Here is a 10,138-nt window from a genome sequence, read left to right as displayed (position 1 = left end):
TGCCACTTGTTATCAAACATGGCAAGATCTTCATCTTTTCTTTTTATTGGCCAGTCTGAGATATGGCTTTTTCTTTGCAACTCTGCCTAGAAGGCCAGCTTCCCGGAGTCGCCTCCTGAGACTGGTGTTTTGTGGGTACTATTTAATGAATCTTCCAGTTGAGGACTTGTGAGGCGTCTGTTTCTCAAACTAGACACTCTAATGTCCTCTTGCTCAGTTGTGCACCGGGGCCTCGCACTCCTCTTTCTATTCTGATTAGAGTCAGTTTGCGCTGTTCTGTGAACAGAGTAGTACACAGCGTTGTACGAGATCTTCAGTTTCTTGGCAATTTCTAGCATTGAATAGAATAGACTGATGAGTTTCAGAAGAAAGTTCTTTGTTTCTAGCCATTTTGAGCCTGTAATCGAACCCACAAATGCTGATGCTCCAGATACTCAACTAGTCTAAAGGCCAGTTTTATTGCTTCTTTAATCAGAACAACAGTTTTCATCTGTGCTAACATAATTGTGAAAGGGTTTCCTATTGATCAATTAGCCTTTTAAAATGATAAACTTGGATTAGCTAACACAACATGCCATTGGAACACAGGAATGATGGTAGTTGATAATTTTACATTTAAGTCGATGCTCTTATCCAGAGCAACTTACAAATTGGAAAGTTCATACATATTCATCCTGGTCCCCCCGTGGGGAATGAACCCACAACCCTGGCGTTGCAAGCGCCATGCTCTACCAACTGAGCCACACGGGACCAGGGCCACCTGAGCCACACGGGATAATGGGTCTCTATACGCCAATGTAGATATTCCATAAAAAACCTTCCATTTCCAGCTACAATAGCCATCTACAACATTAACAATGTCTACACTGTATTTCTGTATTTCTGATCAATTTGATGTTATTTTAATGGACAAAAATGTTTGCTTTTCTTTCAAAATCAAGGACATTTCTAAGTGACCCAAACTTTTTAACGGTAGCGTATATTTTGTATATTTTGTAAATGGCCAGAACAATAATGCATTGGCAGGGAAATTGAATTAAAACCAATATGCAGTGATCATGTATTGGGCCTATAGCCTACTGAACAAACCTCATTGATACAGTACTGTTTTTAATAGGTTAATGTTGCATAGGCTTACGTTTTTTAAGTCTTACAATTAGAAAATCTTAGAGGTAGATGTCAGTTTGCATTTTGACTCAGAAAGTGATCTTGACTCAGAAAAGGTTGGTGACCCCTGTCCTAGATCAGCACTCATACACTACGACACTTTGAGAATATGGGCCCTGATATTTTCTTACCTCTTACCTCTGCATTGGCTCCCTTACGATGACAGCGATGATGAACAAGGCACTGTAGCCTATCAGAGGGAAGATGACTCATAAAATGAATGGAGATTTCTGTATGTCATGAGCCTCGGTAGAGAACAGCCCCTTCAATTCCTACTAACAAGAGGAGAAGACTTCCAACCACAGTACCCACCTACAGAGAGCGTGAGATAGACAGACAGGGATGCCAGTAAAGGGCCAGTGTCTGAGGATTTGTAGCATGACAATAACAAGATACAAAAAAGTAGACAGATTAGACATACCCCCAAGATCTTCCTTGCTGCTTTGGGCCACTTGTAGTTCACAAAAACATCCAACGCTACAGGGACTACCAAGGTGATCAGAGTGATGCCTAAAAAAATTATATGTTTATACATAGGCCTACATGGCTTCTAATACATATTGAATAACATCAGACCAGAAGTATGACTCCAAATGTCCAACATGTTACGTAGCCCTCGTTTCAAGCCCTAATCATAGACTGCTGGTGAACTTTTATTCCATTCCAATGCATTTGAAGATTCTTACAATTTCTGACCTACACCTCCTTGCACAAAGGCGGAGGTAGCGGTCCTGCTGCTGGGTTGTTGCCCTCCTACGGCCTCCTCCACGTCTCCTGATGTACTGGCCTGTCTCCTGGTAGCGCCTCCATGCTCTGGACACTACGCTGACAGACACAGCAAACCTTTTTGCCACAGTTCGCATTGATGTGCCACTCTGGATGAACTGCACTACCTGAGCCACTTGTGTGGGTTGTAGACTCCGTCTCATGCTACCACTAGAGTGAGAGCACCGCCAGCATTCAAAAGTGACCAAAACATCAGCCAGGAAGCATAGGAACTGAAGTGGTCTGTGGTCACCACCTGCAGAATCACTCCTGTTTTGGGGGGTGTCTTGATAATTGCCTATAATTTCCACCTTTTGTCTATTCCATTTGCACAACAGCATGTGAAATGTATTGTCAATCAGTGTTGCTTCCTAAGTGGACAGTTAGATTTCACAGAAGTGTGATTGACTTGGAGTTACATTGTGTTGTTTAAGTGTTCCCTTTATTTTTTTGAGCAGTGTATATATATGGATGACTGTAACACACACACATATACACACATACAGTTGAAGTCGGAAGTTTACATACACCTTAGTCAAATACATTTAAACTCAGTTTTTCACAATTCCTGACAATTAATCCTCGTAAAATTCCCTGCCTTTGGTCAGTTAGAATCATCACTTTATTTTAAGAATGTGAAAAGTCAGAATAATAGTAGAGAGAATGATTTATTTCAGCTTTTATTTCTTTCAACACATTCCCAGTGGGTCAGAGGTTTACATACACTCAATTCGTATTTGGTAGCATTGCCTTTAAATTGTTTAACTTGGGTCAAACGTTTCAGGTAGCCTTCCACAAGCTTTTCACAATAAGTTGGGTGAATTTTGGCCCATTCCCCACAGAGCTGGTGTAACTGAGTCAGGTTTGTAGGCCTCCTTGCTCGCACACGCTTTTCAGTTCTGCCCACAAATTTTCTATTGGATTGACGTCAGGGCTTTGTAATGGCCACTCCATTACCTTGACTTTGTTGTCCTTAACTATTTTGCCACAACTTTGGAAGAATGCTTGTGGTCATTGTCCATTTGGAAGACCCATTTGTGACCAAGCTTTAACTTCCTGACTGATGTATTGAGATGTTGCTTCAATATATTCACATAATTTTTCTTCCTCGTTATGCCATATATTTTTTGAAGTGCACCAGTCCCTCTTGCAGCAAAGCACCCCCACAACATGATGCTGCCATCCTCGTGCTTCACAGTTGGGATGGTGTTCTTCAGCTTAAAAGCGTCCCCCTTTTTCCTCCAAACATAACGATGGCTATTATGGCCAAAACGTTCTATTTTTGTTTCATCAGACCAGGGGACATTTCTCCAAAAAGTACAATCTTTGTCCCCATGTGCAGATGCAAACTGTAGTCTGGCTTTTTTTATGGTGGTTTTGGAGCAGTGGCTTCTTCCTTGCTGAGCAGCCTTTCAGGCTATGTCGATATAAGACTAGTTTTACTGTGGATATAGATACTTTTGGTACCTGTTTTCTCCAGCATCTTCACAAGGTCCTTTGTTGTAGTTCTGGGATTGATTTGCACTCTTCGCACCAAAGTACGTTCATCTCTAGGAGACAGAACGCATCTCGTTCCTGAACGGTATAATGGCTGCGTGGTCCCATGGTGTTTTTACTTGCGTACTATTGTTTTTACAGATGAACGTGGTACCTTCAGGCGTTTGGAAATTGCTCCCAAAGATGAACCAGACTTGTGGAGGTCTACAATTGTTTTTCTGAGGTCTTGGCTGATTTCTTTTGATTTTCCCATGATGTCACGCAGAGGCACTGAGTTTGAAGGTAGACCTTGAAATACATCCACAGGTACACCTCCAATTGACTCAAATTATTTAAATTAGCCTATCAGAAGCTTCTTAAGCCATGGCATCATTTTCAGAAATTTTCCAAGCTGTTTAAAGGCACAGTCAACTTAGTGTATGTAAACTTCTGACCCACTGGAATTGTGATACAGTGAAATAATCTGTCTGTTAACAGTTGTTGGAGAAATGACTTCCATCAAGCACAAAGTAGATGTCCTAACCGACTTGCCAAAACTATAGTTTGTTTTATCAAGACATTTGTGGAGTTATTGAAAAATTAGTTTTAATGACAACAACCTAAGTGTATGTAAACTTCTGACATCAACTGTACGTGACAATGGCCCATTAAAATTGCATGTAACCAGAATATATTAGACAAATAAATACAAAGGCAAATGTAATTACTTTTGTTTTAAATCTCGATAAACAATCCTAACTAACCAATATCCTCTGAAATATCTATGTATTTTAGTTTATACCTATTTATTTGTATAATGTTCTTCACATTCAAAGCGTTTGTGGTCTTAGTTTCTCTCCTTGTACAAACAACCGAATGGTACTTTCAAGCAACCACAAAAAGCTACAGTTACGGGACAAAGATTTACATCTTAAATCACTTCTCAGCCCAAGTCATTCTAAATAGAGAAAGAAGTTTAGTGCGCAAGCAAAGTCTTCCCAAGGTACTGATACAATCTGTTAGTGGAATTTTAAAAGATTAACTATTCATAAAATATTTTTGGCTTAGTGGCAGGTATGTGAAATATTTTCAGGTGAACTTCAGTAACTAAAATGCTGTCATGAGTTTTTTGAATGAGAACCAGAACCACTGGAAGTTCATTGTGAGTAAAATCCTTTTTCCAAAATTGATTTAGGTACCTTTTGTGAAGGGTTGTGATATGGGTCATTTAATAGTAAAATAATTTAAGGGATCAATACTGCTATATTGCTTCCCCAGTATCTGCATGAACCATCAGGCCAAGCGTTTTTGGGTGAGCCTGCTGGACAGAAAGAGAAGGAGGAATCGGTACATGCTGCATTCAAATTCCGGTCTTAGTTATTCCATTGTATTGGATCTAATACATATTTGATTTTACATACATTCATAAGTGTAATCATTTTTCATGACATACTGTGAAAAACTTGGCTGCTGGCTCTGTCACTTTCAGACATGAGCAGAGCAGATTGAAAGGGGAAGGGTAACTCTTGACTTGAACCACAGGGGTTCTCTGTAAAGAGAGAGTAATCCAAAAGGCACAGACACACCCCTAGACTTTCAATTGGCACCCTTGACCTGGGTATTCTCTCCCAATTGGCTCTGTGGTGCTTAGTCAATGGGAACTCCGTTGCTGGTCATAAAGTTTTTACACAGTCCGGCAGTCTGACTAGTGCCAGAGGTATGAGGAGAGACATCCTCCTTTGTATTTATGGGAACAAATATTTCCTAACACTGGATCCTATTCTTGGACAGTTAGAGGACAATGCTTCAATGCAAAAAATGATAATTTCTAATTACTGTCCATGAGTAACCTCAACCTTGTGGGTGTTTGGGCCAATAAAGTGCCGTGCCAACTCAATTCTACCACTGACTAGTCTCTCATGCCCCTATGAACGGGGACACGGGGCAATAGTTTTTAATCTAAACCAGCCCTTTCTTACTGGAGTACACTAACCCCTAAGTGGGGCTCTTTTCTTGACACACAGTAGCAGTTTACACATAAGAAATCAAGAAGATCAAAAAGTAGATTGTTGTAAGGGTGTATTACGTCCTGTGCTGGCCCCATTATCATATCCATTCTGGATTCTGAGTGGAAAAATCATAGCAGAAAAATGCCTCTGTATGTGTATACTGTATGTGGGAAATATCTTATGTCCGTCCTACATGTAGTGTTGGTACATGGAATATTCCTCAACGGCATGTATCATAAATTGCTATTGCAAATAGAAGTATTATGTTCAACAACTGACATTTTCAGATATTATTTTGACAAACACACTTTAACACACTTTGGTGCTTACAATTCATTCTCTATTGTCATAGATGTGGTGGGCACTGTCATCTGTGATCTTTGTGATATGACTTTCTTTAAGCACATACTGATGAAACTGTCACTTAATATTTTTTTCTACATCTACAAACGCTCTACATTTATTCACTCTGTGATAGGGTTGGATCCTATACTGTACATATGTACATGAATGTATTGTGTGGTATCCCAGGAGGTCTACCCCGGGGGATGGTAATAGAGGGGCGGTACGTGAGGCGACGTTGGCTCCCTCTGCTGGGAATACGGGAGCTGGGCACCCCGACACGGACAGCTAAGTGGAGGTAATTAGAGGAAAGTGCCAACCAGCCGTGGAGGCTAAATAAAAGGAGCACGATGGCACACCGCGGGAGAGAGGCGGACACCAGTTAAACGAGAGAAAGAAGACTGAGCTTAACCTAAGTTATTTCTTCGATATATTTATTTTTTGTCTTATGTAAAGTTGTTTTTTCTTACTAAAGCCTCCCTGTCTCTGTGTCAATCTCTGCACGCTCAAACCAACACCCCACGTTTTACCACAATAGTTAAAGTGATTGTGCATATATGATAAACAGAGAATAGCAGCACCGTAAAAGAGAGGTTGGATGGGGGGGAACACAATGCAAATATTCCGGGTAGCCATTTCATTACCTGTTCATGAGTCTTATGGCTTGGGGGTAAAAACTGGCATGGTCTCTGCTTTCTTAAAGTGAGAGAAAGGCAGATAGTGATGGTCCTAAAGCCAACCATTCAATACGCTAAAAAGCCGTTGCATTTTAATTGGGATTGGAATGATTTTGGTCTACTTTTTTGGTCTTGTGCTAGGGTGGATTTTGTGTTGGATAAACTTCAATATTTAAGAGACTTACCCAGTGATATTTTGTATGATATTCACGATATAATCTGTGTTTTAGCACTGTAGTGGGATTGCAATTTTCCTAATAATTCCTAGTTATAAAGTTGTCCTATCATTTACTTGCATCGTGTCCCAATGGGATTCACAGAATTTTTGTATTCTAAAATCAAATCAATTTTGTTTGTCACATGTGCCGAAAACAACAGGTGAAATGCTTGCTTACAAGCCCTTAACTAACCTCTAGACGAGCTTCAATGCCATACAACTCTCCTTCCGTGGCCTCCAACTGCTCTTAAAAGCAAATACAACAAAATGCATGCTATTCAACCGATCACTGCCCGCAACTGCTCGCCCGTCCAGCATCACTACTCTGGACGGCTCTGACTTAGAATACGTGGACAACTACAAATACCTAGGTGTCTGGTTAGACTGTAAACTCTCCTTCCAGACTCACATTAAGCATCTCCAATCCAAAATTAAATCTAGAATCGGCTTCCCATATCGCAACAAAGCATCCTTCACTCATGCTGCCAAAAATACCCTCATAAAACTGACCATCCTACGGATCCTCGACTTCGATGATGTCATCTATAAAATAGCCTCCAACACTCTACTCAACAAACTGGATGCAGTCTATCACAGTGCCATCCGTTCTGTCACCAAAGCCCCACACACTACCCACCATTGCGGCCTGTACACTCTCGTTGGTTGGCCCTCGCTTCATACTCGTCGCCAAACCCACTGGCTACAGGTTATCTACAAATCTCTGCTCGGTAAAACCCCGCCTTATCTCTTTTATTTATTTATTTAAATTTTACCCCCTTTTCTCCCCAATTTCGTGGTATCCAATTGTTAGTAGTTACTATCTTGTCTCATCGCTACAACTCCCGTACGGGCTCGGGAGAGATGAAGGTCGAAAACCATGCGTCCTCCGAAACACAACCCAACCTAGCCACACTGCTTCTTAACACAGCGCACATCCAACCCGGAAGCCAGCCGCACCAAGGTGTCAGAGGAAACACCGTGCACCTGGCGACCTTGGTTAGCATGCACTGTGCCCGGCCCGCCACAGGAGTCGCTGGTGCGTGATGAGACAAGGATATCCCTACTGGCCAAACCCTCCCTAACCCGGACGCCGCTAGGCCAATTGTGCGTCGCCCCACGGACCTCCCGGTCGCGGCCGGCTGCGACAGAGCCTGGGCGCAAACCCAGAGTCTCTGGTGGCACAGCTAGTGCTGCGATGCAGTGCCCTAGACCACTGCGCCACCCGGGAGGCCCCTGCCACACCTTATCTCTGCTCACTGGTCACCATAGCAGTACCCACTCGTAGCACGCTCTCCAGCAGGTATATCTCACTGGTCACCCCCAAAGCCAATTTCTCCTTTGGTCGTCTTTCCTTCCAGTTCTCTGCTGCCAATGACTGGAACCAACTGCAAAAATCTCTGAAGCTGGAAACACTTATCTCCCTCACTAGCTTTAAGCACCAGCTGTCAGAGTGTCACGTTCTGACCTTAGTTCTTTTGTTATTTCTTTGTTTTAGTATGGTCAGGGCGTGAGTTGGGTGGGTTATTTATGTTCGTTTTTCTATGTTGGTTTTTGCGTTTGGCCTAGTATGATTCTCAATCAGAGGCAGGTGTCGTTAGTTGTCTCTGATTGAGAATCATACTTAGGTAACCTTTTTCCACCTGTGTTTCGTGTTTGTTTATTTTCTGTGTTTGTGTGTTCCACACGGAACTGTTTCGGTTGATTATTTCACATGTCGTTTGCTGTTTTGTTGCAGTGTTCGATTGTTTTAATAAAGAGCATGAACACGTACCACGCTGCGCATTGGTCCACCGATCCTTACTACTCCTCCTCATCTGAGGAGTAGGAAGACAGCCGTTACAGAAACACCCACCAACAAAGGACCAAGCAGCGTGGTAACGGGCAGCAGCAGCGATCGCAGGACTCCTGGACTTGGGAGGGGATTCTGGACGGAGAAGGACCCTGGGCACAGGCTGGAGAATATCGCCGCCCCAAGGCTGAGCTGGAGGCAGCGAAAGCGGAGAGGCGGCGGTATGAGGAGGCAGCAAGGCAGCGCGGCTGGAAGCCCGAGAGGCAGCCCCAAACATTTCTCGTGGGGGGCACACGGGGAGTGTGGCGAAGTCATGTAGTAGACCTGCGCCAACTCCCCTTGCTTACCGTGGAGAGAGCGGGACCGGGCAGGCACCGTGTTATGCCGTGAGGCGCACGGTGTCCCCGGTGCGCAGGCAGAGCCCGGTGTGGTATATAGCAGCGCCTCGTATCGGCCGGGCTAGAGTGGGCATCGAGCCAGGTGCCACGAAGCCTGCTCAGCGCATCTGGTCTCCAGTGCGTCTCCTCGGGCCGGGGTACATGGCACCAGCCCTACGCATGGTGTCCCCAGTTCGCCAGCACAGCCCAGTGTTGGCTATTCCACCTCGCCGCACTGGTCTGGCTACGGGGAGCATTCAGCCAGGTAGGGTTGAGCAGGGTCGGTGCTCAAAAGACCTCCAGTGAGCCTCCACGGTCCGTTCTATCCGGTGCCTCCTCCACGTACCAGACCTCCAGTGGCAGCCCCACGCACAAGGCTGTCTCTCCGTTTCCTTCCTCCAGGTGCTCCCGCTGTCCTGAGCCGCCTGAGTCTCCCTCCTGTGAGGAGGAGGAGGAAGACAGCCGTTAAACAGAGCAGCTCACAGATTACCGCACCTGTACATAGCCCATCTATAATTTAGCCCAAACAACTACAGCTTCTCCTACTGTATTTATTTATTTTGCTCCTTTGCACCCCATTATTTATATTTCTACTTTGCACATTCTTCCACTGCAAATCTACCATTCCAGTGTTTTACTTGCTATATTGTATTTACCTCGCCATCATGGCCTTTATCAGAGGCAATCAGAGGCAGGTGTCATTGGGAGCCATATTTAGGTAGCCTGTTTTTCTTTGTGTTTTGTGGGTGGTTGTATCCTGTGTTAGTGTTTTCACCATACGGGACTGTTTCGGGTTGTTTGTAGTTTTGTTATTTCGTTCAGTGTTCTGTTTGATTTATTAAATATATCATTATGGACACTTACCACACTGCTCTTTGGTCCTCACCTTCTTCCAACCACGACAAGCGTTACATGTATGACAGTGCCATAGACCGTTTTGCCAACATGAGAGGGGAGGATGGCATTGGCGTTCAACTAGTCTTAAGTAGGGTGAGTCAACAGTTCTTGTTTTACTTGCGCGCGTACACATACACACAGACAGAAATCAGTACCATGGACAGCCACATGATATTTAAACACATTGAGTGGACTAAATAGTTTTTGTTATCTTTAAGTTTGTTTTTTCTGTATTAAAATAAGCATATAGTGCATTCGGAAAGTATTCAGAATCATTCCCCTTTTCCACATTTCGTTACAGCCTTAATCTAAAATGGATTAATAACAATTTTCCTGATCTACACACTACCTCATAATGACAAAGTGAAAGCAGGTTTTTAGAAATGTTTGCTCATTTATTAAAAGTAAAAACAAGTACCTTA

Source organism: Salvelinus fontinalis, chromosome 21 (genome assembly GCF_029448725.1).
Source record: "Salvelinus fontinalis isolate EN_2023a chromosome 21, ASM2944872v1, whole genome shotgun sequence".
NCBI classification, from domain to species: domain Eukaryota; kingdom Metazoa; phylum Chordata; class Actinopteri; order Salmoniformes; family Salmonidae; genus Salvelinus; species Salvelinus fontinalis.
This window is presented reverse-complemented; position numbering follows the sequence as displayed.